This window comes from Eublepharis macularius, chromosome 9, assembly GCF_028583425.1.
Source record: "Eublepharis macularius isolate TG4126 chromosome 9, MPM_Emac_v1.0, whole genome shotgun sequence".
In the NCBI taxonomy this organism is placed as follows: domain Eukaryota; kingdom Metazoa; phylum Chordata; class Lepidosauria; order Squamata; family Eublepharidae; genus Eublepharis; species Eublepharis macularius.
In genome coordinates, this window is record NC_072798.1 from 108,356,872 (window position 1) to 108,384,126 (window position 27,255).

Consider the following 27,255-nt stretch of genomic DNA (forward strand, 5'->3'; position numbering starts at 1 on the left):
GAAATAGGTAGAGTGAATCGGGGTGCACCCCAACACATCGTGCAATGATGAAGGGCCGTTCCTGCAGCAGCCCATTGTTGGTTGTATAGTGGGTTGGGAGGCTGCCTGCCTCAGAGATCACCACCACTGGGCCCCTGCCAGACACAACATGAACCAGGGCCCATATCCCTTCTGGATCATCTCACACGCCACAGGACCAGTGGTAGCAATGGGTCCAGGCAGAGGCAGTGCAAATGAGAAAGAGTGCATGACTGGCTGTAGACAGCTCCTCCTGAAGCCTCAGAACAGAACACTTGCAGGATCATGGCCAGAGCAAAACAGCCTCCTGAGCACCAACACCTGCCAGCAAGTGCAGCCGAGCCAGATCACCCCCTCAGCCTATCTAGGCTGAGGCTTAAGAGACCTGCATTGCTCGATCAACTGGTCCACTGGTGCAAGCACTGTGCTCTGTCTCCGTCTCCTCTGGCCTCAGAAGCCAGCTGGCCAAGGGACTGACCTGACTCCTGAGGAGTACAGCTGCCTAGTGGCAGGCCAGCAGCCAAAGATAAACGGAAGGGAGCCGTAGGAGAATCAAGATTCTTGGGCAATCTGGACATTCTTAACACCCCAAGAGAAGAAAACATGTAAAGCAAATACTGCAGTCAATGGAGAAACTGACGAAATCATGCTGGCCAGCCAATGTCAGCATGTGGAATCCAAGGACTATGTCAGGATTATTATTTTGAGATAACATTTGAATCTTGGCAACAACAAGCTAGAAAATAACACCACCACCTATTTGCTCCATGATTGTCAAGTGCTTATTTTTACTAGGGTTGTCAATTCTAGCCAGGGAAATTCTTGGAGATTTGGGGGAGAATCTGGGAACGGATTTCAACTAGAATCTATGGTATACCATAGAACTTGCCTTCTGAAGCTGAATTTTCTCCAGGGAAATTGATCTTTGTAGTTTGGATATAATTCTGGAAATCTGCAAGTGGCACCTGGAGTTGGCAACCCTATTGTTTCTTCCACCAACTGACATAACTCAAGAGCCAATCAAGCTCTACTGAAGATACTATAATTAGTTTGCTCTGGTATTAGTATTACTTAGTATTACTTCCCGACAACCAGGAAAGGACAGTTTTATAAATAGGAAGCTCTATTTTTTCTTGGAAGCAGAGGGTGTGCCAGAAATGATTAAAATGTGTGGGAAGACCAACTAGACAAAACAACTGTGGGCCATTAACTGCTGCAGATTTATTTGTCAATGAATCTATACCCTCTAAGAAGCTGCTTTGGAGCAAGCCTCTACAACCTGTGGCATGTTAAGTAAAGCCACAGATTGTGGCTTGCACAGTGTTAAGCATTCCTCTTGGTATAGTAGTTTGAGAGAGGCAACAAAAACAGAAGGTTGACCAACCTGGGGTTAACCACCCCACCTGGCCATTTAGCTATATTCAGTGTGATATATCACGAATTGTACAGACCTGCCACCACATATGAAATATTGATTGAATTGCAAAAGCCTATAGCACACTGCAGTCCTCCTGACCCATTTCTCCCAGCAGGCATCTTTCAACTGGCTCATCATTTTGCTGTTCTGTCAGGAGCCCTGTTCACCCAGATAAGCAGTCCGTCTCTTCCTCTTTTCAGGTCAGAATTTCCCATCACCAATTGTAACTTTCCCATTGACTTTGGTCTCAAATGAGCACATGGAGCTATATCAGCTTACTGTACTATGTGCAGGGCTTTTTTTTTTAGGGGGAATGCTCCAGAACAGCATTCCGGCAGCTCTAGAATCTGCCCACATGATTCCTTCCCCCTTCAGCCCCATGGGCTCTGCAGAGGAGACTAAGCTGCTTTGAGTTCATTGTGCTTTTTCCCATTCCTCTGTGACTGAGAGAGAGAGTGAGAGAGGGAGCTGGGGCCTGGTGCAGGCTCTACAGAGGAGAGCTAAGCTACTTTGAGTTCATTCTGCTTTCATTTCATTCAGGGGTTTCTGTGTATGTGTGTGATGCTTTGAGTTCATTCTGTTTTATTTCCATTGGGGGAGTGGGTGGGAGGGGCTGTGTGTGTACGTGTGCTGCTTTGAGTTCATTTTGCTTTCTTTTCATGGGGCTGTGGGGGCTGTGTGTGTGCGTGCTGCTTTGAGTTCTTTCTGCTTTCTTGCTTTCTTTTCAAGGGGTGGGTGAAGCTGTGCATGTATGTTTGTGTGTGTGTTGCTTTGATTCTTTTGTTGACTGAAGTTGACATTATGGTTCCCACGGCTTTTGAATGCAGATTGGTTCTGTGTTAGTTAAATATATCAGTTATGGTTATTTGTATTAGTTAAAATATGGTTATTCCAGTTTTATGCTGGGAATGGATAGCTGTGTCCAACTCACAGAAGGCTTTCATCAATATATTCATCAGCATATCAGTGTTCTTATGTCTTAATAGCTGTAACTTAAATGGTTCTCCCCACTCTCAGCTGATTAACATCACTGAAATTGCAGTGGACATATGGGTGTTAAGGAAGTTTTAATGAATATTGTTTGTCTGGGACATTGGAATATTTATGAGCATTTCACAATGTCACAACAGCTTAGCCATTGGTAAGGTAGAATTGGCAGGCAACAAAAAAGCCATTTTAAACTAAGTATAGATCTAATGCGGCTAAAGTTGAGTATCTAATTTTGATTTGCTCCAGTAAAGCAAAACCCTTCTTGAAAATCTGAAAATCCAATAATCATTAGATTAGGAATTTCAGACTCTGTGGAATTTTGAGAAAGAATTTTGGAATTTTTTTTCCTACACTGGCAGATGGAATCTGTTAGAATTTAGATTTGTGTGGTGAGTTTTGGATTTTTAGAGGCCCCCTCTTTCTTGCATATTTTTAATATGATTCCAAAGAAATGAAATGTTTGGGACAGGGAATGGGAGATTTTACTTTTTGTAGAGGATACAGAAAGGAAAAAATCCTCTTTCTTATAACGGTGTAATTTTCCAAGCTTACTAACATTTAGCTCATTGTAATGCATTGTGCTGGGTTTTGGGAAGCAACATCACTTCCGAGAGCGCATGCATACTTCACGCATGCACATGTGATAATAGAGAGTTCCACCACCTCTTTTCCCAGAAAAAAAGCCCTGACTGTGTGTGATTAAATATTGCCAGGAGTAGAGAAAGAATGGTAGTGGTGGAAAGTGCTGTCAAGTCATAGCTAACTTTATGGAAACCCCTAGTGGAGGTTTCAAGCCAAGAGACTAACAGAGATGGTTTGCCATTGCCTGCTAGTGCAACACTGGTTTTCTTTGGAGACCTCCCATCCAATTACTAGCCAAGGCTGACCCTACTTAGCTTCCAAGATCTAATGAGATCAGGCTTGCTTAGGCTATCCAGGTCAAGGCAGAAAGAGAGAGAATAAAAAATTCTAAATGAATAGCTGGATACCATGGTCAAGTAAATGCAGAAGAACACACTCAGGCTGAATCCAGAAAAGGTAGAGCTAGTCCAGATTAGCTAGAGCTGATGTTCTGGAGGGAATTCACTTTCTAGTCTTAGACCATAACTTTCTATGTGTCACCATGTAAAGGTCCTTGGGGTGTTACTGGAATCTTGGTTGCACTTTGAAAAAAGTCGAAGGTATAACCAAGAGTGCTTTTCCCTAGCTATGACTGTTGAAGAAACTGTGATCCCTTCTAGACTCAAGCCATACTGATCCCTGCCATCATGAACTTGCTCTGCTACTGTAATGTGCTGTACTTGTGACTGCCCTTGAAGATAGTGCAAATGCTTCAGCGGGCACAGAATGCAGCTACCAAATTGCTTACAGGGGACGGCCAATCTGAAAATACCAATTTCGAAGCAATTACAATAGCTTTCATTTGCTGCTGGATTCAAGCCAAAGAGCTGATTATTATTACCTTTCAAGTTCTTATTGACCTTGGGCCCATATATCTAATGGGCTGCCTCCTCTGAGGTGGGCCTGTGCACGCAGTGGGGGTAGCTCAGCAATTTCTGCTGTCAAGCTTGGCCTTTGGGGCACTTTTCTGATGCTGTCGCTCTGCCACATTCCCATCCTCTTGCCTTTCAGCAAAACCACCAAAAGATGGTGGTTTTCTAGAAGACTTTTTGTTGACAATTCTGGGACCAGTATTTCAATGAAAACTGGAGGAAGCACTTGACCTCTGATAATTTTTTAAGGATTTCCCTCCTTTTATCACTTTTTGTATTGTAAAGCCTCTTTATTTTAAGGTTGTTGGGAGCTACTTTGAGTTTATTGAAAGGTTAGGGTATGATTATCTTAAATAAATAAAGGCATAGCAATGTCTGAAAATAAAAAGGTATCTGTTTATACACAAAGAGGCACATTAACTTAAGTAGAAGAGATGGATAAAAGACATAAGAAAATGAGCATTTCAAGAGCCCTGGAAGCTGCTTAGAAAGGTTTTTTTCTCAAGCCCCAAAGCAAAAACCATAAAATTCCATTTGGATATAAATGTGCTAGAAGTCCAAACATTGCCGCATGCTGATAGTGATAAATCCAAAGAGGCAGAACTCCTTGCAACCCAAGGATGCCAATTCAGCTGCTCCTTGGAAAACCAGAAAATATGAAGCAGTTCACAGTTTGCTTTAGAGTCATATAGTAATAAAAGATTGCTCTTAAATGCAATTTCGTGGCAGGTTTAAATAATTTGCAATGCAGTGCCAGTGTTTTTTCAATCATTTTGAATTAAGATATTTTCCTATTTTATTAAACAGAACAAGAGTCCACCTGAAAGGATACCTAAAGCTGCTTCTCCTCCCACTGCTGAGTCCGAACTGCTGGAGGAGGGAGCAGCTCAGCAGCAGCCCCCTGCCCAGTGCCAGCTCCTGCCTCAGCAAAGAGGACCATGTGAGGCTTCTTGCTGACACCATCTGAGCCAGAGGCTGGGCTGGTGGGAGGCATCTGCATTGTCAGTGATGGTGTTCCTAATGGCTAGTAGTCCATCTTTGATGGTGTTCCTAATGGCTAGTAGTCCATCTTTGTAGGGGATGTTTATGTATAGAGATTCAACATCCACGGTTGCTCAAATAGCTTTACCTGGTGGTGTCTTGCACATAATTGGGGGCATTGATGGCATAGAGTGTGAGAATGGAGTCCATGTACCCAGACACCCCAACAGTGATGGTCCCTATGCCCGAAACAATAGGATGTCCTGGGTTTCTAGGCTTGTGTATTTTAGGTAGAAAGTTCCTGGTCCAGGTTCCTATGGTGTGTCCATATAGATTTGTTCCCGTACATATATAGGAAATTCCTTTAAAATCCTGTTCAGTTCTCTTTGGCATTCCTGAGTGGGGTCTGAGGTAAACTGTCAGTCCCTAGCAGTTAGGTCCCCAAGTTCTCCACAATTAACACACAGGCATTTCAGTTGAAGTTACTTTATTAGAGATCCATTAAGTACAAGGTGCATAGACAGTGGAAATTGGCAGAAGTGACGTACGTGGGGCTGGCAAGGTTAGTTATAGGGAATCTTCCCGCCTTAGGAAAGATGACCGTTAAAGAGGTGTGTGTGTAATGAGATATTGTTTTAGAGCAGACAGTGAGAAAGATTAACTTATCTTTGGTTCTCAGGAGGAGTGCATTAAGAGCCAGCATTGGCTGGCCATCAAGGACATTGGCTCAGCAGAGCGAGAAAGCAAAAGTAAACATTTGTAAGATAACCCACTGGCATGGAGCAATAAAGAACTTCCCACACTCTCAGGAGCCAGAGGCAGAACCTATATACATTCATGGCAGATATGCAAGGGCATATATGACATACTGCCCTCCCCAAGAGAGCCCTCCCCTCTTCATAAAGGACCTGGCTTATTTGGGTAAGCCTTATGGAATTAACATATCAGTTTAGGAGCATTTACAACTGAGGCTTTTACCCACTCCCTTTGTCCTTCATCAAAGTACTCCCAGCGAATTAAATAAAACAATTCTCCCTGTTTTAACTTAGACTCCAGGATGTCTTTCACTTCGTAGTCCATCCACTAAAGGGTGGGGGGAGGAGTTCCACGATCCGGATGCCATCTGTCAGGAGGGGGCGCTTTCTTCAGGAGGCTGAAATGGAATACGGGGTGGACATTTTTTAAGTTCTTGGGTAGATCCACTTCTACAGTGACTTCATTTATTATCTTTTTTACTGGAAAGGGTCCCAGAAATTTCCACCCATTTTTTGCTGGGTTGTCCCCCCCTTAGATTATTAATGGAAATATACACATAGTCCTCTGGTTGTAGTTTCCATGGAGCTGATCATTTTTTATCAGCTTGTCTTTTGTAATCCTCTTTGGCTTTTTCCAAAGTTTTTCTAATTACTTTCCATTAAGTCTTTAAGGTAGACCACCACTCTTTTAGGTCCTCTGGCACATTGTTGCTCGGGGTCTTTACAAAGGGCATCACTTTGCTCTCATAACCATGTATTACCATAACGGGGGAGCCTTCTCTGGAGCTATGTATTGTGTTGTTATAACAATATTCAGCGAAACTCAGAAAATCAGTCCAATTGTCTTGTTGGTAATTAATGTAGCACCTTAAAAATTGTTCTAAGACTTGATTAACTCTTTCTGTTTGCCCATCGGTCTCAGGATGATGGATGGATCTAAGTCCTTGTTCAATTCCAGCTAGTTTCAATAGCTCCCGCCAGAAGTTGTCAACAAACTGGACTCCGTGATCTGATATTACCTTGTCTGGAAACGAGTGTAGCCTATCTGTTGTATGAACAGGTTGGCTAATTTCTTGGCAGTGGGGATTTTGGAGCACAGGATGAAATGGGCTTGAAATGGAAAATAAATCAACCACCATCAGAACTACAGTCTTCCCTTTGGAGAGGGGAAGGTCAGTTATAAAGTCCATTGAGATCACTGACCATGGTCGAGGGAAGGGGTTTCCAGGGGCTGGAGGAAACCTGGTGGCTTTCCCCCTCTGATTTTCCCCATCAGGCACACTTGGCATGTAGATACATATTGAGATATGTCTTTCCTCATGTTTGGCCACCAAAATTGTCTTTGTACTAAATGCAATGTCTTTAAATAGCCGAAGTGGCCAGCTAGCTTAGAATCATGACAGTGTTTCAGCACCTCCCCCCTCAGACTAGCTGGCACATATAGTTTGCTGTGATGGTACCATCCACTGCCCCTCTCCCTTTTGCAGTTTGTTTTTGGGTAAAGCATCCCCCTCCTTTTCTGCCTCTTGTTTTGCTTTCTCCTCCCAGTCCATGACTGGAGGTTCAGGTTTCGCTTTTTTTGCCTGGCTCCAGGTGGTTACTGCCCCCCCCAATTGAGCTGGAGAGAACATTGTGTTTACTACGTCTTCTCTCTGGCTTTCATTTTGGGGCATGCGTGATAGGGTGTCTGCCAGAAAGTTAGATTTGCCAGGGAGGTGCTTCAGCTTGAAATTAAATTTAGAGAAGAACTCCACCCACCGGGGGTGCTTGGCACCTAATTTTCACAGGGTGCACAAGACTTCTAAATTTTTTGATCAGTCCAGATTTCAAATGGCACCCTTGCCCCTTCCAGCCAATGTCTCCATGTACATAACACCAGCTTAGCTGCCAAAGCTTCTTTGTTCCACACCAACCAGTGTCGTTTGGCTTCTGGGAATTTTTTTGGCACATAGGCACAGGGGTGCAGCTTCCCTGCCTCATCTGCTTGCAAAATCTCCCCCCATGGCAATGTCACTCGCATCTACCTGTACAACAAACTTCCAATTCTCATCAGGTTGGCATAGGACAGGCTCTGAGGTGAACAAAGTCTTTAACTACTCAAAAGCTTTTTGGAACTCTGTAGTCAAATTTAATTTAGCACTGGGTTTCACCCCTTGTAGTCCTTTACCTTTGGTTTTCAACATATCAGTTAAGGGTAAGGAGATTTGAGCAAAGTTTTTTATGAAGGGTCTATAGAAGTAGGGGGTAGAGGGTAAAGTATGCTGACCAGACTTGTCATCTCAAGAGGAATGCTGTCTACTAGGTGCACACATCCAGGATATGACAGAAAGAGTAGGGAAACTTATCACATCCACAGATTATTATCCCTTCCTCCTGATGCTTGTGGAACCAAATGATATATCCTGGCGCAGATCAAAATGCATTAAAAGAGACTATGTGGCCCTGGGTAAAAAGGTTAAGGACCTGGGAGCACAGGTTCTGTTTTTGTCAGTTCTTCCAGTCATAGGCCGTGGTTTAGGAAGGGAAAGAAGAATGCTGCAAATAAATGACTGGCTACGTATATGGTGTCATCAGGAGTGGTTTGATTTTTTGGACCATGGCTTACACTTGCGAGATGAAGCTCTTCTATTGACAGATGGTTTGCACCTCACAGGGGTAGGAAAAATGTGTTTGGTAACAGTCTAGCAAACCTGATAAGGAGTGGTTTAAATTAAATCCTATGGGGGAGAAAGACAAAAAACCCAAAGCCTATAACTGGAGAAGGGAACACTGAAAACCTGCAGGGAGTGGAACATATGCTAGGAAACATTAACTTGCAGAGAAGCACAGAAACAAAAACCTCAAGGCATATAACTCATGGCTTCTGATGTCTCTACACTAATGCACAGAGTATGGGAAACAAGTAGGAGGAACATGAAGTCCGAATACAGGAAGGGAACTATGACATAATAGGCATTACTGAAACTTGGTGGAATGACACACACATACTAGGATTGAGGGATACAACTTGTTCAAAAGAGATAGACAAGTAAGGAAGGGGGGAGGAGGAGTATTATATGTAAAGGATGTATAGACTTGTGAGGAAATACATGTATCTGAGCATGGAAATTCAGTTGAGAGTCTCTGGGTAAAAATAAAAGGAATAAGAAATAATAGAGATATTATGGTGGGGGTCTGCTATGGATCACCAAGCCAAGCAGAGGACTTGGATGAGAAACTCCTAGAACAAATAACAAAGTTCACAAAGAGACGGGACACAGTGGTCATGGGAGATTTCAATTACCCGGCTATATGTTGGAAGTCTAAAAAGGAAAGGTCAAATAAATTCCTGACTTTTCTTGCTGTCAACTTCATTTTTCAGAAAGTGGAGAGGGAAACAAGGGGTTCTGCTATCTGGGACTTGATTCTCACCAACAGGGAAGAACGGGCTGATGAGGTGAAAGTAGTGGGTACTCTGGGTAGCAGTGAGTGACTATGTAATTCTGGAATTTACAGTCTTGGAGAAAGAAAAAGCTGTACGTAGCCAGACATATAGGTTGGACTTCAGGAAAGCAAATTTTAACAAACTGAAAGCTATGCTGGGTAGAATCACATGGCCAGAAATACCTAAGGAGAAGGGAGAGGGGTGGGAGTTTCTGAAAAGTGAAATATTGATTCCTATGAGAAGGAAAAATGGGAGGAGCATAAAGAAGCCACAGTGGCTTTATAAACAGCATTCTAATAACTGAGAAACAAAAAAGACTCATTTATGAAATGGAAGGAGGGCCTTACAACCAAGGATGACTATAAACATATAACCAATGCTTGTAGGGAGAGTGTTAGATAAGCTAAATCTCAGTATGAGCTTAGGCTAGGAAGAGATGCTAAATACAACAAAAAAGGGTTCCTTGCTTATGTTCAAAGTAAGAAAAAGCAATGACATGGTAGGCCCGTTGCAGGGACAGGGAAGTGAAATTGTAACAGTTTCTGATCTCAGTTTCAAGGCAGAACATTTTGTGTAGCAGTTCCAGCTCCGTGGGGAAGTAGAACTCCAGGACTATTTCCCCCCACTTCCTTGGAGGTCTCCCATCCAGTTACTAGCCAAGGCTGACCCTGCTTAGCTTCTGAGATCTGGCAAGATCAGGCTCACCTAGGCTATCCAAATTAGTAAGGTACCAAAAGGCTCTGATTGCCACATGCTTCTCAATAGGAATAGGTTCATGCATGTTAGTGTTCTCATGCTGAAGTCATTTTTTAAGTGCTCCATGAATGTGGCATGGGTCATGTGAAAGTAGGCCTGAGCGTCCTGTACTTGCTGAACAAAAGAGTCCTACCAGTCACTGCTCCGTGGGCTCACCCAGAAATGATGGTGAACAGGCAACCCCGCAAAGACACACCAATGAATCAGGGAGCAAAGAGAGTAGAGTCTCGATTATCCACAGCAAGTCACGCAATCTAACCAGGTGTTAGACTGTTGAAGAGTGCTGTGGCAGGACTGAAGTTTCTGAGGGAACACGGAGCAAGCACTGGTAGAACTTTTCAGGCACAAGATTATCACGTGTATCAGTGACAACAGAACCACTTCAAGAAGCTCCGTGGCAGGCAAACAGCAGAAAAGGCACACCTCCAAAACAAGCTGCCACTATCTCCTTGAAACCACCACAAAATGGCTACAAAGTGAATGTTCACATCAGGAAATCCCATTTCAGTTCATAATGATTGGGTATGTGCAATATTTTTAAAAAATAAAGAGGGAGAGGCATCAGTAACACCAACAAAGATGTCAATGATGGTGTGGTCACCTAATCACCTAATCCTGTTTGGTACCAGTTTGGTGAGAGCCAGTTTGGTGTAGTGGTTAAGACTGGTGGGACTCTAATCTGGAGAGCCGGGTTTGATTCCCCCCTCCTCCGCTTGAAGCCAGCTGGGTGACCTTGGGCTAGTCACAGCTCTCTCAGAGCTCTCCCAGCCCCCCACCTCACAGGGTAATTGTTGTGGGGATAATAATAATATACTTTGTAAACCGCTCTGAGTGGGCGTTGAGCTGTCCTGAAGGGCGGTATATAAATCAAATATTATTATTATTTATTTAATGGTGGTGTGGACTGAAAAAGGCTACAGCACACTGAGAACATGGCAGGATAAGAGGGATGTGCAGGAAGATGGGGAGGTCAAGGTGAAACTGATCCTTGGGGAGTGAGTTCTCAGAATGAGAGGAGTAGAGTGCCCATGCAGAAAAGGCCACGGACAGACCAGACAGGTCTGTCTTTATACAAACCTGAGAAAAGCTCCAGGTTTGCATAAAAATCTGAAATCTAAAAGAAAGCTGGGGGGTGGGGTTAACTCCCCTCCCAAATAGAAGCCGCACCTGTAGCTTTAAAAAGCGAATGTCCTCAGCAGCCATTGCGAAGCAACCACAGCAACACTGCCAGCCTTCTAGCCTGATTTCTGCCAGAAAAGGGCAGGAGAAAGTTCAGGGCTCCTTTTCTGGGAGAAATCAGGCTAGGAGGCTGGCAGTGTTGCTGTGGTTGCTTCACAACGGCTGCTGAGGGCATTCGCTTCCAGGGGGGCTCATCGAGTCCAGGCCATGTAACAATCACTGGGCTGCCACCTGACTTGCGTGACTCACCCAGGCCTGGCTGCTGGCTACTGTTCCATAGCTGCCATCCCCACAAAAGCCCGTGCAGGGTAGAAGTTTCAAACTAAGAGTCTGGCAGACTCAGACTGGAACTCCCCTTCTGTCATGGAAGCTGATTGGGTGGCTTTGGACCAGTTATACATTCTCAGCCTAACCTACCTTACAGAGTTGTTGTGAGGATAAAAGGGAGGAGAAGAGAATGTGGCAAGCTGCTTTGGGTGCCCACTGGGGAGAAGGATGAAGTATAAAGCAAGTAAATAGATAATACAGCTGCAGATGGGCAACTGGCCCCCTGTGCAACTGATCTGGTGACTGATACCATCCAGCAGTTGGAACTCAGCAGCCTTTTTCTAGAGAGAAGCTGCCAGGAGGAGAGAAGGAGGGAAAGCTGAAGATGGAGGCAGACAGAGGTAGGTTGAGAGGCTGGTGAACGAGAAAGCGGGGAGGAAGCAGGAAAAGGGGGACCAGATATGAGGGTTTTCAAGGAAGTGTAAGAGGAAAGACAAGTCTGTTTTAGATCTTTTTAGATTAGGTAGATAAGGTGTTTATAAAGTGAGGTAGTTCAGAAAGGAGGATATTAGTGATAGGATTAGGAAAGTTTAGGTTTATTGTGTGTTTTGAATGCTACATGCTTCTTAAAGTAATGTTTGTTCTTATTCATTTTTAAAAAATAAATCCTGTTCCGCAGCAGTTCTTCTTTGTCCTCAATAGTTCAGCAGAAACCTAATAGTAATGATTTTAGGGTTAACACTCAAACTAGTCTGCCCTAGTTACCAAATGGGGATTTAACTGAATGTGGGTATGGCGTGATCCTGGCTCTACCGTGGTTTGTGAGAATGGAAAGAGTCGGGGAAACAGACTGCACTTTTATCAAGGAAGAGCTGCAAGTTCCATTAAAAACATCTCAATAAAATTACTATAATAATAATTACTATAATATCAGCTTACTCCTTCGCAAACCAAGTGGTGTCTGTTCTTTTGCAGAAGTCATTTTTCAAGTATTCTTATAGTCTTCTGGGTCATGCTCTCTTCTTCAACCTTTCTTCTGAAGATTATTTCCTCTGTCAAAAGTAGCTACCCCTGCAAACAGGGTCTATATCTGTGGTGACGTGGCTCCCAGAGGTGAGCCCACAAGACCCAAGCCACATTGCCGTGCCTCCAGCAACCTGGCCAGAAGTAAACACTGAGTATAAATGAAGCAAATAAACAGAGCAAACACCACTCCCACAGTAAATTCAACAGGGAGTATTGCTGGCAGACATGCACTTGTAAACCTTGGGAGGGGGAGCATCATTGATGCTATGGCCCCTTCTGAATGAGCACCCCTGCACCACTCTAAGGATTCTTTCAGTCTCTGCAGTAGAGACATAAGGATTGGAGAACTCCTTAGAGCACGTTTGCAACAGAGGCATGAGCAAGTTTTCCTCCTCCATGTCATCTCTGGAAGAGGGAACTGGGTACTAACAGAGAGAATAATAGCAGAAGGATGTTGACCAATTAATTAGTGATGCCCCCCCCCCAATCAATCTTTCTATTAAACACATACACTCCACCAGTGTCAGCTAGGTTTCCATGGGCAAGGTCTCCCATTACTTCGACTGTGCGGCCTTTGAAAAGTTTCCCTGACTTTACTGTTCCTCATTCCATGGTTCAAAGGCAACTGAAGCTCAACTATGCCTCTATTGACTTATTTGTTAGATCAATAACAGGTTGATTAATACAACTCTAACATTTGCCTAATCAGCCTTAAATTTGATTCCCTTTTTTTCCTGAGTACAAGAAGTCAAGAGATTATACCTTCACTTAGGGATTTGAAAGAGCTGTCTTTAAATATACATTTAAAAGAATATGAAGCAGGAAATGTACTATTTTATATATGGAAGCAAAAACCAGATGAGTCATTTTTTAAAAAGAAATTATCTTACCTTTGTTCCTATTTTACTAGACTTTAACAGGCTGCCTTCATGCATATTTTGAAAGCACAAAGGAAACTCTGGTTCAGATTTTTGTTTAATTAAACTTATTAAAGCAATAAACAGTAAACATAAAAGATTAAAAATCCAATCATCTAAGAACTTAATGTAAATTTCAACCCTTTTAGCCACACATTTTCCCATTGTTCCATTAATATGTCATGTCTAAAGTATTTTTCCCATTTAATCATTCATTCTTTTATAACAACAACAACAACAACATTCAATGTATATACTGCCCTTCAGGATAACTTAACACCCACTCAGAGCGGTTTACAAAGTATGTCATTATTATCCCTACAACAAAACACCTTGTGAGGTGGGTGGGGCTAAGAGCTAGAAGGTGTTACTAGCCCAAGGTCACCAAGCTGGCTTCAGGTGGAGGAGTGGGGAATCAAACCCAGTTCTCCAGACTAGAGTCTCGTGCTCTTAACCACTACACCAGACTTGCTCTTCTTCTGTCTCAAACATCAACAAATGTTTATACGTTTTAGAGAGAACATGTTCATTACTTGTACAAAGGGTAGTTTCAAATTCAGTCTTACATTGTTGGAAGTCATATTGCCTCTTGTATAACTTAAATATTTCCAAAATCTGCATATATGAGTGACAACACAGTATAACTGTATCATCTGGCTTCTTCTTGGCTGTTAGTTGCTCCATTTTGGATTTCTAACCGACAGCACTGAACCGTGTGATGTTTCAGAAAAAGGCAACAAATTGAAAAATATCGAACTTGGCTGTGTTTTTATTTTTTATGGACACTTTTGTTAGTTTTTGTGCACTCTCCCTTCTAGTTCTCTTTTGCTCCTCCTCTCTCTCGCTTTCTTTTTTCTTTCTCCCTCTCTCTTTCATTCTATCTGTTTGGAGAAACAGAAAGCGAATCAGCTGTGAAAACTTTCTTCAGGAATGGTTTATTGCATGGTCTCTGCTGCCATCTAGTGGATAAAAAAAGCAAAAGGAACAGTTGCAATATTTGAAAGGAGAGTGCATATTTACTAATTTGATTATTGACCGTTTAATTAGTCTTATATATTAATATATATAAGATATTTTGATTAAGTATATGAACATTAATATTAATTTTCACTAAGCTATTTTCTTTCTCCCCCTTTTTCTTCCTCTATTTCTTTTTTCCATTTTTATTTCTTTTACTATTTTCTAAATGTTCTTGTGTTATATTAATATTTTCTTATCTCATCTGCAGCTAATATTTTATTCTTTGTAGTTTATTTTTATTTCTAAAATCTTCAAAGACTAACTGAGATAAGACTACAACCCTCACAGCAAAGTGCTTTCAGTCTGAATGTGAAGCTTACATGAAATATTCATAGAGAGAAGATTACACAGGCTTTAAAGATTTGTTGAAAACTAAGGGAAAGGGGCAAGGGGAAATGAAGCCAGGAGCTAAACTGACGTGGACTACGGAGTGCCAACAAGCATTTGAGAAATTAAAGGAACTATTTCTCTCTGAACTGTGTCATCCTGATGAGAATAAAAAAAATCATTGTTCATGAGGAGGGGGCGTGATTCTGCAAGAGGGCTCAGACGGTGAGTTGCCGCTTGTGCTTATATCTTGAGGAAATTCTCTGATACTGAAAAAAATTGGTCAGTGTGGAATAAAGAGGCAGCTGCTGTAGAACTAGCACTCTCTACTTGAAGCCATTGGTTGGAAGTATGGACAGATCATAAGAACTTGGAAGCCCTCCATACGCCCAGAAAACTAGGTGCAAAACAGCTCAAGTGGGTGGAGTTTTTCTTCAAGTTTCGTTTCAATGTTAAGCATCTTCCAGGGAAATCAAACTTCCTAGCAGATGCGGTCGGTTTCGTTTTCTCAGCCATGCCGGACGCTCCTCTCGGCTGGTCCGGGAGGAAACAACCGGGCACCCTGACCGGGCGGCTGATCTGCAAGGATTAGCCCCCAGGACTCCCAGGGAGGGAGCCAGGGTCCGGGACGCGGCGGGAAGAACTCCCCGAAATCAATGCGGGGAGGGAATTGCCCGTTTGTCCCTATGGAGGCCGGCAGATGTGCGCGGCGCCTCGAGTGCCGCCGGGCAACGAGAAACGGCAAGTAAAAGAAACAGGCGGAAGCCTGTAAACAAGCGAATCCCTTCTGTTCTACAAGCGTTTGTGAAGGAGAGGTTGATCTGAAGAAGACTCGCTCTTCTCCTTCGTGGAGTTCCAGAATTTTGTTGGCGCCCCCCCCCCAAAATGGCAGCAAAGAAGCAAAGTCCCGCTCTCGGTAAGTCAATCTCGGCCACCTTGCAGAAAGGGGAGTCGCTCGAAGAATTGGTGCGCAGGGCGGTGGTGGAAGCTATAAAACCCTTTGTTGACAAGCTGAACGAAACTGATCAAAGGGTGGGCTTAATTGAAAGCGAGGTGAAAACCATTAAGGCAGCAGCGGGGGGGGGCAGAAAAGTCTGCTCTGGAAAGTGCGTCACTTGTGAAGGCTACAAAAAAAGAGTTGAAGTTGGTGGAGAACCAACTGATCGGGCTACAAGTGGAACGAACGCAGACAATTTTGCGTCTCCAAAACATGAAAGAGGAGGAAAATGAGGATCTGTGGGATTTGGTCTCGGAACTACTGGCGACACCCGCGAGGACGACTAAAGAAGAGGTTAAAAGCGCCATTTTGGAGGTCCGTCGGGCTTCTTCAAAATATGCAACAAAGCGACAGTTGCCTCGTGAGATCATTATTGACTTTTCAACTAAAAAGATTCGGGACACCATCCTATATAACTCATACAATGCGGATTTGGACTTTATGGGTTTGAAAGTCAAGATTTTGAAGGACGTTCCATTTCTAGTCCGGAAACGGCGTTTTAAATATAAAAAGTTTGCAGCTCTTCTGAGGGACCATGGAATAAAGTACAAATGGTTATTCCCGGAAGGAATATGGTTCAGATATAAAGATCAGGCCTATAAGATATTATCAGAAGATCAACTAAAGGATTTTGAGAATAAAAACCCAGAATTCTGCTGCACCAAGAACGAAGAAAAGGAGGAGCCGGAGGGGGGGGGGAAGAGGAGAGCATTGCAACAGCAGTTGCACAGAGAGAATTGCGTCCGGGACCCAGAAGGGGGAGGAAAGTTTAATCAGAATTTGAAATGTTTATTCTCTGTATGATTAACCACTCCATCATTATTCTATGGAGCTATTTTTGTATTATGACAGTATGAAGGGAAACATTGAAGTGTAGTGTTTAGTGTTTGTAGTTCATTCCCCCCCCCTTTTTTCTTTTTCCACTCCCCTTTGTCCCTTCCCTCTTCCCTTTCCTTGTGATAGTCTGGTGTAGTGTTTTGTAGTTATGAAAAATAAAAAAAATTATAAAAAAAAAAAAAACTTCCTAGCAGATGCACTATCCCACCTCCCTCAACATGATAGCCTGAGGGAGGAGATTATTGAAACAATGTTTACACCCAGCCAACTAGGAGGAGTGATTGTAACACGATCCCAGACTCGCAAATTTTCCCCAACCCCTCCTAACTTGTGGTTGGACAGAGTGAAAGTAGAAACTGAAAAGGAGGGGGAGCAGACTTTGCAAGAGCTGTTAATGAAAGGAGAGAGTGGGTGCTGGTATTGTCAAGGATGTTTGTATATTCCTGAAACCCTGTGGGAAGCAGTGTTTTAAAAAATGTTATGACAACAAATTAGTGGGGCACTGCAAGTTCATCAAAACCTTACACCTAGCTCAACGGCAATTTTGGTGGCCGGGAATGAGGAAAGACATTTCTCATTATGTCTCCACCTGTCAAGTGTGTGTGATGGGGGGGAAATGGGGAGGGACCTCCAGGATTGCTGCATCCATTAGAGACTCCTTCCAGACCCTGGGCTGCCATTTCCATGGATTTCATCACAGATCTTCCCCCTAGCAAAAGGAAGACAGTGATTTTAGATCTTCCCCCTAGCAAAAGGAAGACAGTGATTTTAGTGGTAGTGGATTTGTTCTCTAAGCAGGTTCATTTCATTCCCTGATATAAAATCCCGACAGCAAAGAAGCTAGCCAGCCTGTTCATGCAGCATATTGTACGGTTGCATTCTTTCCCAAACAAGATAATATCAGACAGGGGGAGCCAGTTCATTGCCAACTTCTGGCAGGAACTCCTAAAGGTAACTGGGATAGAACAAGGATTAAGCTCCTCCCATCATCCCAAGTCAGATAGACAAAGCGAACGCACAAATCAGGACAATTTCTGAGATGCTGTTTCAACTATCAACAAGATAATTGTATGTACTTTCTTCCTTATGCAGAATACTGCTACAACACAGTTCTATTAGAGCCACCCCCTTTAAAGTAACACAAGGATTTGAAGGGAAACCCATGCCACTTTTGGAACCTGACCTAGCTGGAGCGGGGGGGGGGGCAAGCGGGGTGAGCTACAGCAATGGTGGTTTGACAGTATAAATCAAAGGGACATTATAAAGCAAACTCTGGAGAAAGCTAAAGTTGAATATAAATGACGAGCAGACAAAAAAAGATCTCCCTCTTGGGAGTTGAAGGTGGGAGATAGTGTGTATGTGTCTACAAAGAATCTCAAAGGGGGCCAATCAAATAAAAAGTTAGGATGGAAATATCTAGGGCCCTTCAAGGTGGTCCATCTAATTCATGATGTAACTGTGGAGTTGGAACTACCTAATAACCGGAGACAGGTACCGCGGTATTCCATTTCAGCCTTCTAAAAAAAGACCCAGGGCCGGATAAATGACACCCTGAACTGGTGGTTCCACCTCCTATCATGGTGGAAGGACAGTCCCACAATGAGATTGAACTGATTTTGGACTCTAAAATAAAGCAGTCTTCTATTACCTTATCCAAAGTAAGTATTTTTCCAAAAGCCAGGCCAAATGGATTAGATAACGGACAGCCAAGCTCCTGGACTAATAAAGAACTTTCTCAAGAAATATCCAGAAAAACCAGGAGGAGACTAATTAGGGGGGGGGCAGAGTGTCAAGATGCTGGCAGCATCTGCCATACCCATACCTGGGGAAGGGCTGGGGCTGGAGGTTATGATGTTATGACTGTCTGTTGCAGCTGTGTTTCCCAGGATGTGAATTCTTGACTTCTCTCTCTTAGACTATGCTTGCTCCTAGCCACTGGGAAAGGGGCCCACTTAATCTGAACCTTATGTCCTCTCCTGTACAGTTAGTAACCAGCAGATTTAGTCAGCCTCTAGAAAGGGGGGGGAATGTTAGTCTGTAAATGATATAGATGCTTGATATGTAGGCATGCCTCATTCCTGACAATGAACCCAGTAAGATCAGGATCTAGCAACTTTTCAATAAAGCTCTTACTAACAAATAGTGGAGTGTTTTGAAGGCTACTCAGCAGATTCTTACACCCGTCCTCCTTTAGCCACCTCTTTATATCCTTTGCCCCTTTTTATTCCCAAGGCCTTATTTGGGTTGCTACCAGGTTACCCATACCTATGTGGACCTTTATGATTGGGAATTTCCAGTGACACATATTCCTGACACACTTGGATGTTCTTGACAACTCAAATTGCTGACACTTGGTATAGGTCTCCATGAGTTTTGTACCCAGAATGTGGGTAACTTCCCCTTTCTGACCTTTCACATTTCTTGCTTCCATGATTCTAAGGGCTTTGACTCTGTGTGGACTCCTCCATTATCAGATTAGCTCCTCTGGACCTTCTGGTTCAGATGAACTATAAACCCATGGTCATGCTTGATTTCAAAACCTTCCCTTAAAACAAGCAAAATTGTTTATTGATTAACAAAACCTCTTACTCCTATGGCTTAATTGGACACTTGGAAACAAGCCATTATTGATTTGGATAGTGAATGCAGGAAATCTGTATCAAGAAACTCAAGGGTGTAGCAAGGTCGTGGTCAGCCAGCTGGTTTTCAAACTGAGGGTTGTTTCTCACCCAGTTCTAGTTTTACAGCTGACTCAATGTCTAATATGGTTTTTAAGTTTGATGGAAACTTGCTCTAAACAAAGGACTAAAATGAAATGGGCGATCTGGGTAGCAGCCTCCAGGCTTATCAAAGAGCAGGGAAACCTGGAAAACTGAATCCAAGTCTGGCTCCAGAGTTCCTTTGGAGCTGGGCTGTGAGGGCCCACATATATTAGTTATATGCATAGTAACATACTCTCCCTCCTCCTTTGGGTCTAGGGCTCCTAACTGCTGAGAGATCCTGATTAGGTGTATTAGGGTCACTAATTGTTATAGCAACAATAACAACACACCCTGGGAAGGCTAATATAGCCGGTGGAACAGATGATCAAGTGGTTGGACTGTAACTGGATAACTCCTGTTTAATGAGTAGGATTGCAGCTCTAGGTTTGAGTTTCTGTTAGAGGTGTGTGATTCATGTCCGAGAACTGGGTATTAAAACTGGATTTGTGCTGATTCAGATCAAAATAGATCAAAATACTGTCTTGTGTCTCATTTGTATTGATGAAGAGCTGGGGCAAACTGAATCCCTGGCATTAATGCTATGAAACTCTCTAAAGGATTTCTGTTTTATTTTGCTACAACAAAAAAATTCTGTTTTATTTTGCTAACATGGCTATTTTTTTGAAAATATTATCATTTCTAAAGAAATTATCCTCCAGTTGCATTCCATCTTAAAGTGGATAAACCATTTGGTGTCAATGGGGCATTATTGCCTGAAGCAAAAGACAGGAAAGTCCATCAGTGAAAGAATTTCTTTGCCCACTTGTCTCTAAAGTATTGCTCATAGTGAAAAAATTAACCGGCTTGCTGCTTCCGTCTTCTAAACCATGAATGAGTAGAATACTTCCTTCTTTGTTCAGGTCTTTCTGAGAGCTCCACTTCCATTCATTCTATTCCAAGGCTACCAGATGGTTCCAGTGATGTTTGCATTTAGTTTGTTCCTTAGGACCGAGCTTGTACTAAACAACAAAAGTCTTGAGTACTGCTCTCCGGGCCACCTTACTATTGACCACCTTTGTTACAAAAAGTTGGCATTATTCTCCCTTAATGCTGCATCTCTTAACTGAATTTTGATTTAACAAGCCTTTACCTCTCACTCCAGGGCTGCCAAATTCCTTGAATAGGTCTTTTAACAAAACTCTTTTGAAGTCTTGAATAAATTACACTGCTTCTCCCTAATTCATTCTTTTGTTAACTCTGAGAGTATAGTGGCATGTTTGATTAATGCAATTTTCGCCTTCTGAAAGACCAACATTTTGTCCTACCAGATTATATCAATTTCATTGATTTCTGTTGTTCATTATTTACTCAAGTATATTTTCCTGAATATTTCTGTATTTTGAACACTCGAAGCCCAGTCCTAACCGCCAAGGCAGCGTTGTCGCTCGTGCGTGGGCGTAAATGGGGCGCCACTACATAGCTCCCTATGGCCTTTTGCAGGAGAGTCCCGCTGGCACCTGAGCGTGAGAAAGCGAGGTGCAACCGCCACCAGGAGCGCCTGCCCACTGTTCCCCTGACAACCCTGCTCACACCAACCAATGGCCACACCCCTCCCCTGACATCCAGGCGAGGAGCAAGCAGTAGCGCAACCAATGGGGAGGCTGTGAGCCCTGCTGCTGCCAATAGGCACCCCCCGTCAGAGAGCAGGCATACCGGCCAGGGAGGGGAACAGAGGTGACACTGAAGGTCCATATTGAATACCCACCCTCTCGCTCGTCCAACCCCCATTTCTGATGAGGGCCAGGCCGGTGGCTGCAGCTTGCTGCACCTGCAAATACCCACTGCCTCTGCCACCACCACAAGAAATAGGTTTCCCCTCCCTGAAAAGTAGGGCCAGATAGTAGGGAGCTGATCTCTGTTGCCTGGAGACCAGTTGTAATTCTGGGAGATCTCCAGCTACCTCCTGGAGACTGGCAACCCTAAGTAGTTCCCAGGTTCCGGAGAAGCAGGTGGGGGGAGGTGGGGTCTTCAATTCAAGTCAAGAAAGCCTTTATTGGCATACATAAAATATAAAATTTTAAATACACAGACTCCATACAAAATGAGATTAAAATACGGATAGGAGCAGGGCAACAGTGCAACAAAACCAGTACAGAATATTACTTGTCAGGGTGTATAGCCATGGCACTGTAGAGTAACCTAGCTACTATTTCAGTTATTTCCCCATCGGGGTCTTCAATGAGTGACAGGAATGGCCGTTGGGAACCACGTGGGAGGCCGGGAGGCAGTTTGGAAGCGAGGGAAATGAAAAGTGCGCACAAACTTGCTGCGGCACCACTTGAACACATCATTGCATCTCTACAATGTGAGAATGAGGGCTGGACCTTGACAGCAATGTCCCAGTACTGGGGAGATGCCCCCCCCCAGCATGGACTGACAGGCCCTCCCCACGCCAGATTGGCCAAGTCCATCCCTGGTTCCGCAAACACATCCCCCACCCCCTGGCAGCAACTTCCCACCTGCACCGACCCTCTTCCTGGCTTATCAGATGCCAGCAGCTCAGACTATCAGAGAGTGAAAGTCCTCAGTGCCTCCCCCCCCCACCCCCAGCAGACATTCATGGGCCACAGTTCAATTCCCACCCGACTGCCTGAAGTTACATTGAGGGGAGGAAGGGGACAGGGAGGCTGGACAGGGCGCCACTTGATACATTTGCGGGGATGTGTGAGTGGACATGTGTGACAGGGAGTTGAGAGAGGGGCTAATGGCAATGTCAGTCAGGCATGCAAACACAGAGGTCTGTTGTTTTTCAACACGTTTTATTAAACTGGAAAAAGTGAGGGAGCCGAGGCATTTTGTGCAGCCTTCGTTCTGCACTCCCAGGGGCAAGGCTGAGATGCTGACTGCCTTGAGATATTGCTTCCTGGGCTGGATCTGAATGGCACTGGCAGAGGATTGGGGGGGGGGCTGAAGCAGACATGCTCGGTCATCTTCCAGGCAGGTCACAATGTGCCTACAAGGGAAAGACACACATGTGTTGCAAGTAACCCAGCCCAGTCCATGGCCAAGCCAAAGCCCACACTCCAACATCTGAGAAGATGCACATAGTAGAGAGCAGCAGCGGGAGCTCCACAGGTGCAGCTGGTGACCAGCTAATGCAAGACCCTCTGGCGAGGAAGCGCTCTGCCTTGGGGTGATTTTACTTTTAAGGGAGAAAGTTAACAGGTAGTTACAAACACCTGGTTAAGAGTAGTTTTCTGGGGGGATTCGGTTTCGTTTTCGCAGCCATGTCGGACGCTCCTCTCGGCAGGTCCGAGAAGAAGCGGCCGAGCACCCTGACCGGGCGGCTGATCTGCAAAGGTTAGCCCCCAGGGCTCCCAGGGAGGGAGTTTGGGTCCGGGACGCGACAGGAAGAGCCCTCTGGCAGATCGAGGCAGAGGGTAAATTGCCCGTTCGTCCCTATGGAGGCCGGCAGACGTGCGCAGCACCTTGTGTGCTGCCGGGCTATGGAAAACGGCAAAGAACAGGATTAGGCGGAAGCCTGTAAGTAAACGAATCCCTTCTGTTACTACAAGCGCATGTGAAGGAGTGGTGGGATCTGAAGCTTAGAAGATTCGGATTTTTCCCCCCTTGCAGAGTCTCGGAAGATTTGCGGTCCCCCCCCCCTAAAATGGCAGCAAAAAAACAGAGTCCTGCTTTGGGCAAGTCAGTTTCGGCTGCCCTGCAGGGAAGAGCCGAGTCACTCGAGGAACTGGTGAAAAGATCGGTTACTGAGGCCATAAAACCCTTTGTTGACAAGTTGAATGAAACAGATCAAAGGGTGGGCTTAATTGAGAGCAATGTGAAAGCCATTAAGGAAGTAGTGGGGGGGCAGAGAAGTCTGCTCGGGAAAATGCGTCACTTACGAGAGCAACGAACAAGGAGCTAAAGTTGGTGGGAAATCAGCTGATTGGGCTGCAAGTGGAACGAACACAGACCATTTTGCGTCTCCAGAATGTTAAAGAGGAGGAAAACGAGGATTTGTGGGATCTTGCCTCGGAACTTTTAGAGTCACCCGCGAGGGCAACTAAAGAAGAAGTAAGAAGTGCCATTTTGGGAGTCCGTTGGGCATCTTCAAAATATGCAATGAAGCGGCAGCTGCCTCGCGAAATCATTATTGAGTTCTCATCCAGGAGGGTCCGGGACAATATCCTATATAACTCATATAATGCGGAGTTGGACTTTCTGGGAAATAAAGTCAAGATACTGAAGGACGTTCCATTTTTAGTTCGGAAGAGAAGATTTAAATATAAAAAGCTGGCTGCTCTTTTGAGGGAACGTGACATAAAGTACAAATGGCTACTTCCGGAAGGAATCGGGTTTAGTTACAAAGATCAAGCTTACAAGATTAATTCGGAAGATCAGCTAAGGGATTTTGTGGACAAAAATCCAGAATTTGGGCCAGACATCAAGCAAAAAGAAGAAGATTCGAAGCCTGAAGGGAGGGGGGAGGAAACAAGCGCTGCGGCTGTAGCTGCTCAGAGAGAACTGCGTCCGAGGCCCAGAGGGGGGGGGGAGATTTAATTTGAATTGTAATTTGTATTTTGTAAGATCAACCATTCCATCATTACTTTATTAAGCTATTTTTTTAATTATGGCAGTATGAAGGGAAAGCATTGAAGTGTAGTGTTTAGTGTTTGTAAGTTGCCTTCCCCTTTTTTCCACCCCCTCCTTCCCCCCTTTCTTATTCTCCCTTCTTTCCCTTTCCTTGTATTATTGTAGTTTTTTGTAGTCTATTGTTTTTAGATGTTAAAAAGATTAAAAATATATATTAAAAAAAAAAGAGTAGTTTTCTGGGCAACTTCCTGTGGGGCAGGCAGGGGCTGCTGCCACCATCCTCTCCCCCACCAAGGCTAGCGGTCAGGCAAGTTCAGGTGATGGGGCAGCCAGGACAAACCAGCGAGCTGGGTTGCCACCACCCCATCTCCTTCTTACCTGTAAGTGCCTCACTCCTTACCTCGCTCCTTACTGAGATGGAACTTCAGAGTCAGATAGCCTGCAAGGAAACTTGAGTGGTTATTGTTAGTTAGCCAGACAGTCTGGACTTTGCCCTTGTTCCCTTGAGCAAGTGCAAAGTTCTCCCAGTTTTCTCGCTAAGTCCCCCCAGTGCACTCAGTGCCTGCCACCATGAGTGCCCTCTCTCCTGCCTTGTGCTCAAAGTACCCACAGCAGAAGGCTAAAAAAGCAGAGCTTTCGGCCATGTGCTCACTTGCCTGAGGTCATGAGCAGTGCAGCCAGACATTTTGTAGGGTGCGTGAGCAGGTGACTGGGTGTGGGGAGGGGGGCTCACCCACCCCGGAAGCGGACGCAGAATGGCCCCTTGGTAGTTCCCATCCTATGCTCCTTCGGGCTGCGGGGGCGGGGCTGAGCAGTGAGAGAGGGGCTCGCATTTTCCTGTTCAATGGGTGCCTATGGGCTGCGCCTCTTTTTTTCCTGGCATAACTTTCCACCACTGGAGGGGGCATTTCCAGGCCTGGAGTGGCTTTGCAAGCAAACTAACTCACCCCCGCCCCCCACCCCACCCCCTCCCACGCCGGCATGGGGACTTGCACCAGACTTGCACCTCCATCCAGTCGCCAACGTGCCCACTGCTGGCAACCCGTCTGCGGTACTGCGCCTCGGGTGAGCATCAGCAGAGAGGCGTTTATGGCGGTGTAAGTGCCATTTATGCCCATGCAAGGCTTAGTTCTCTCCCTATGTGGTTTCCACCCTGCTGCTTAGGATTGTACTGTAAATCACCCATAACTCACAGAGCAAGACAGAAGCAGAGTTTGTTGTTTTTCCCCAAATCTGGCACATCATTAGGGTAATGTAGCTGCTTTCTTAAATGAAAAATTATTAGGAATTTACCTCATTTCAATATGTCTGAGAGCTACAGGATGACTAAGAATCTAACTACTGTTTTTGGTTTAATGTTTTTTTGTCCAGTCTAGCCAATTGCATCCCTTTGCTACCAACTGAAGAATTACTTCAGGCTGTATCATCTTTAAACAGTGGCATGTTCTATGCTCTATGCCAGAATTTGTGCTTTATGTGTAAGATCTGTCCTAATAAAATGCTCAAGAATGAATAGTCCATACTTATTATGGAAACTGAAGTTGAAAAATAAAATGGAGACAAATGTTTTGCCCAGTCAAACAAATGAGAATTCAAATGTTAAGTTTACAGAAGAGACCTTCCACATAGTTGTGCTGACAGAACTTACTTCAGTTATCAATTTATGGCTAACCGTCTTCTTAAATTGTGTGTTTGTGTGTGTGTGGTGCCTTCAAGTCATAGCTGACTTATGCGACTCCTGGTGGGGTTTTCATGGCAAGAGACTATCAGAGGTGGTTTGCCATTGCCTGCCTCTGCCACCTTGGTCTTTGTTGGAGGTCTCCCATCCAATTACTAACCAAGGCTGACCCTGATTAGCTTCTGAGATCTGATGCGATCAGGCTCACAAAATATAAATAACTATATATTAACATATTAATATTAAATATCTATATATTAACAAAACAACAAATGTGTCCTTTTCATGATACTGGGGAAAAAAGTCTTCTGACATAATTTACAATATCAAACAAAGTTGCCTTCCAGTGTTAAAAAGGTTTTCTTACATTTTCCTTTCCTTTAGTTTGAGAATCTGAAATGTCCCTTGTACAGCAAAACCAAAATGGTTTTGAAACTGAACTAGTTCAAATTAATATTTTGCTGTATTTTATATTAATTCATTTCTTTCTAAAATGTTGAGGGTTTTTTTCTGTTGGCTTGGTAGATGTGTTAATGGTTTTAGACACAATTTTTTATGTATAGTACACCATTTATATATACAGTATATAGCACTAATTTATTGATGTGCCAATAAAGTTGAAAGTTGCAAATGTTTTATGGCAAAAATTTGCTATAAAGAATCAGAGCATGGCAGGAAAATAAAGAATCAGGATTGGTTTGGAATGTCAGGAACTACAATGCCAAGACCATGGCCATACAGCCCGGAAAAACCTACAACAACCAACCAGGATTGAGTTTGCACAAGTGTGAAGTAAAGTTGAAATACGCATTTTCAGTGTACATTAGGAGGGATAAGAAATTTGAAATTATCCCTATTTCAAATAGGACTGGTAATTTAAAAGCCACATTGATTAGACCTGCCACCCACACCATTTCCTGCAGAGGAATTTGAGTATAATTTTAACAGTGCCAAATAAGCACAGTGGAAATATCAGGAAAGTTCCTCAAACCTGGAATAGATGTCTACTTCATACATTAATTGTACAGTCTTCTGTGGTTTTCAAAGTGGGTTTTTCAGAAACTTTTCAGGCAACTTTTTAAGGCCTACAGCCAGCTGTGTGGCCTTAGTAGTGTAACCAATCAAAAAGGGCCTAATCTGTGATTAAGCTGTCTGCACTAGCCTGACTTCACAGGTGGGGGGGAAATTAACCACTCTGCTCCCATAATGCCATGCGTTGAGGAGATGGAATGTCAGTTCTAGCCCCCTAATGTCTTGTCCTTGAAGCTGTTAAGATTTAGCACCTGTGGCACTGTGGTACATTCCACAGTATTGTTAACTTGCCTGTTAGCCAACAGTTTACTATGCGAAAGGGGGGGATCTTTAGTATATCTTCAACTGAGTCAGATTTTCCCAAATGAAGAGAGAGCAAGGATACAACACAGGCCTGGACATGAATTTCAGTAAGTTTTATTTAAATCATTTTGCATAGGTTACATAGACTTTAAGTATCGTGGTACAGCATGGTCTTAGCATTGCAATAGCTTGATTAACAATACAACAAGAACAAGGCATAGTAAATCATCTTACCAATCCTGGAGATGTCCCAGAGATTCTCATTGATGGAAAGAATGGGAGAGCGCTTTGCCAATCTGAAAGGAAAAGGAAAGAGATAGCAAGGAGGTATTCCTTTCTTTCTCTCCTCCTAGCTTCTTGGACTCCATGGTTTTCTTGCTCATTTTTATACAGTTTTGGCTTACATCAACCCATTCAAATTCACCAATGAGATTCTTCAGAGTCATTCCTGGCACTGGAAATCACCTAAAAATTGTAACATTTGCAGAATTTGCGCTGAGATCGTGACATCTGTAAAACGGTCAGGTCATTCTGATCCCT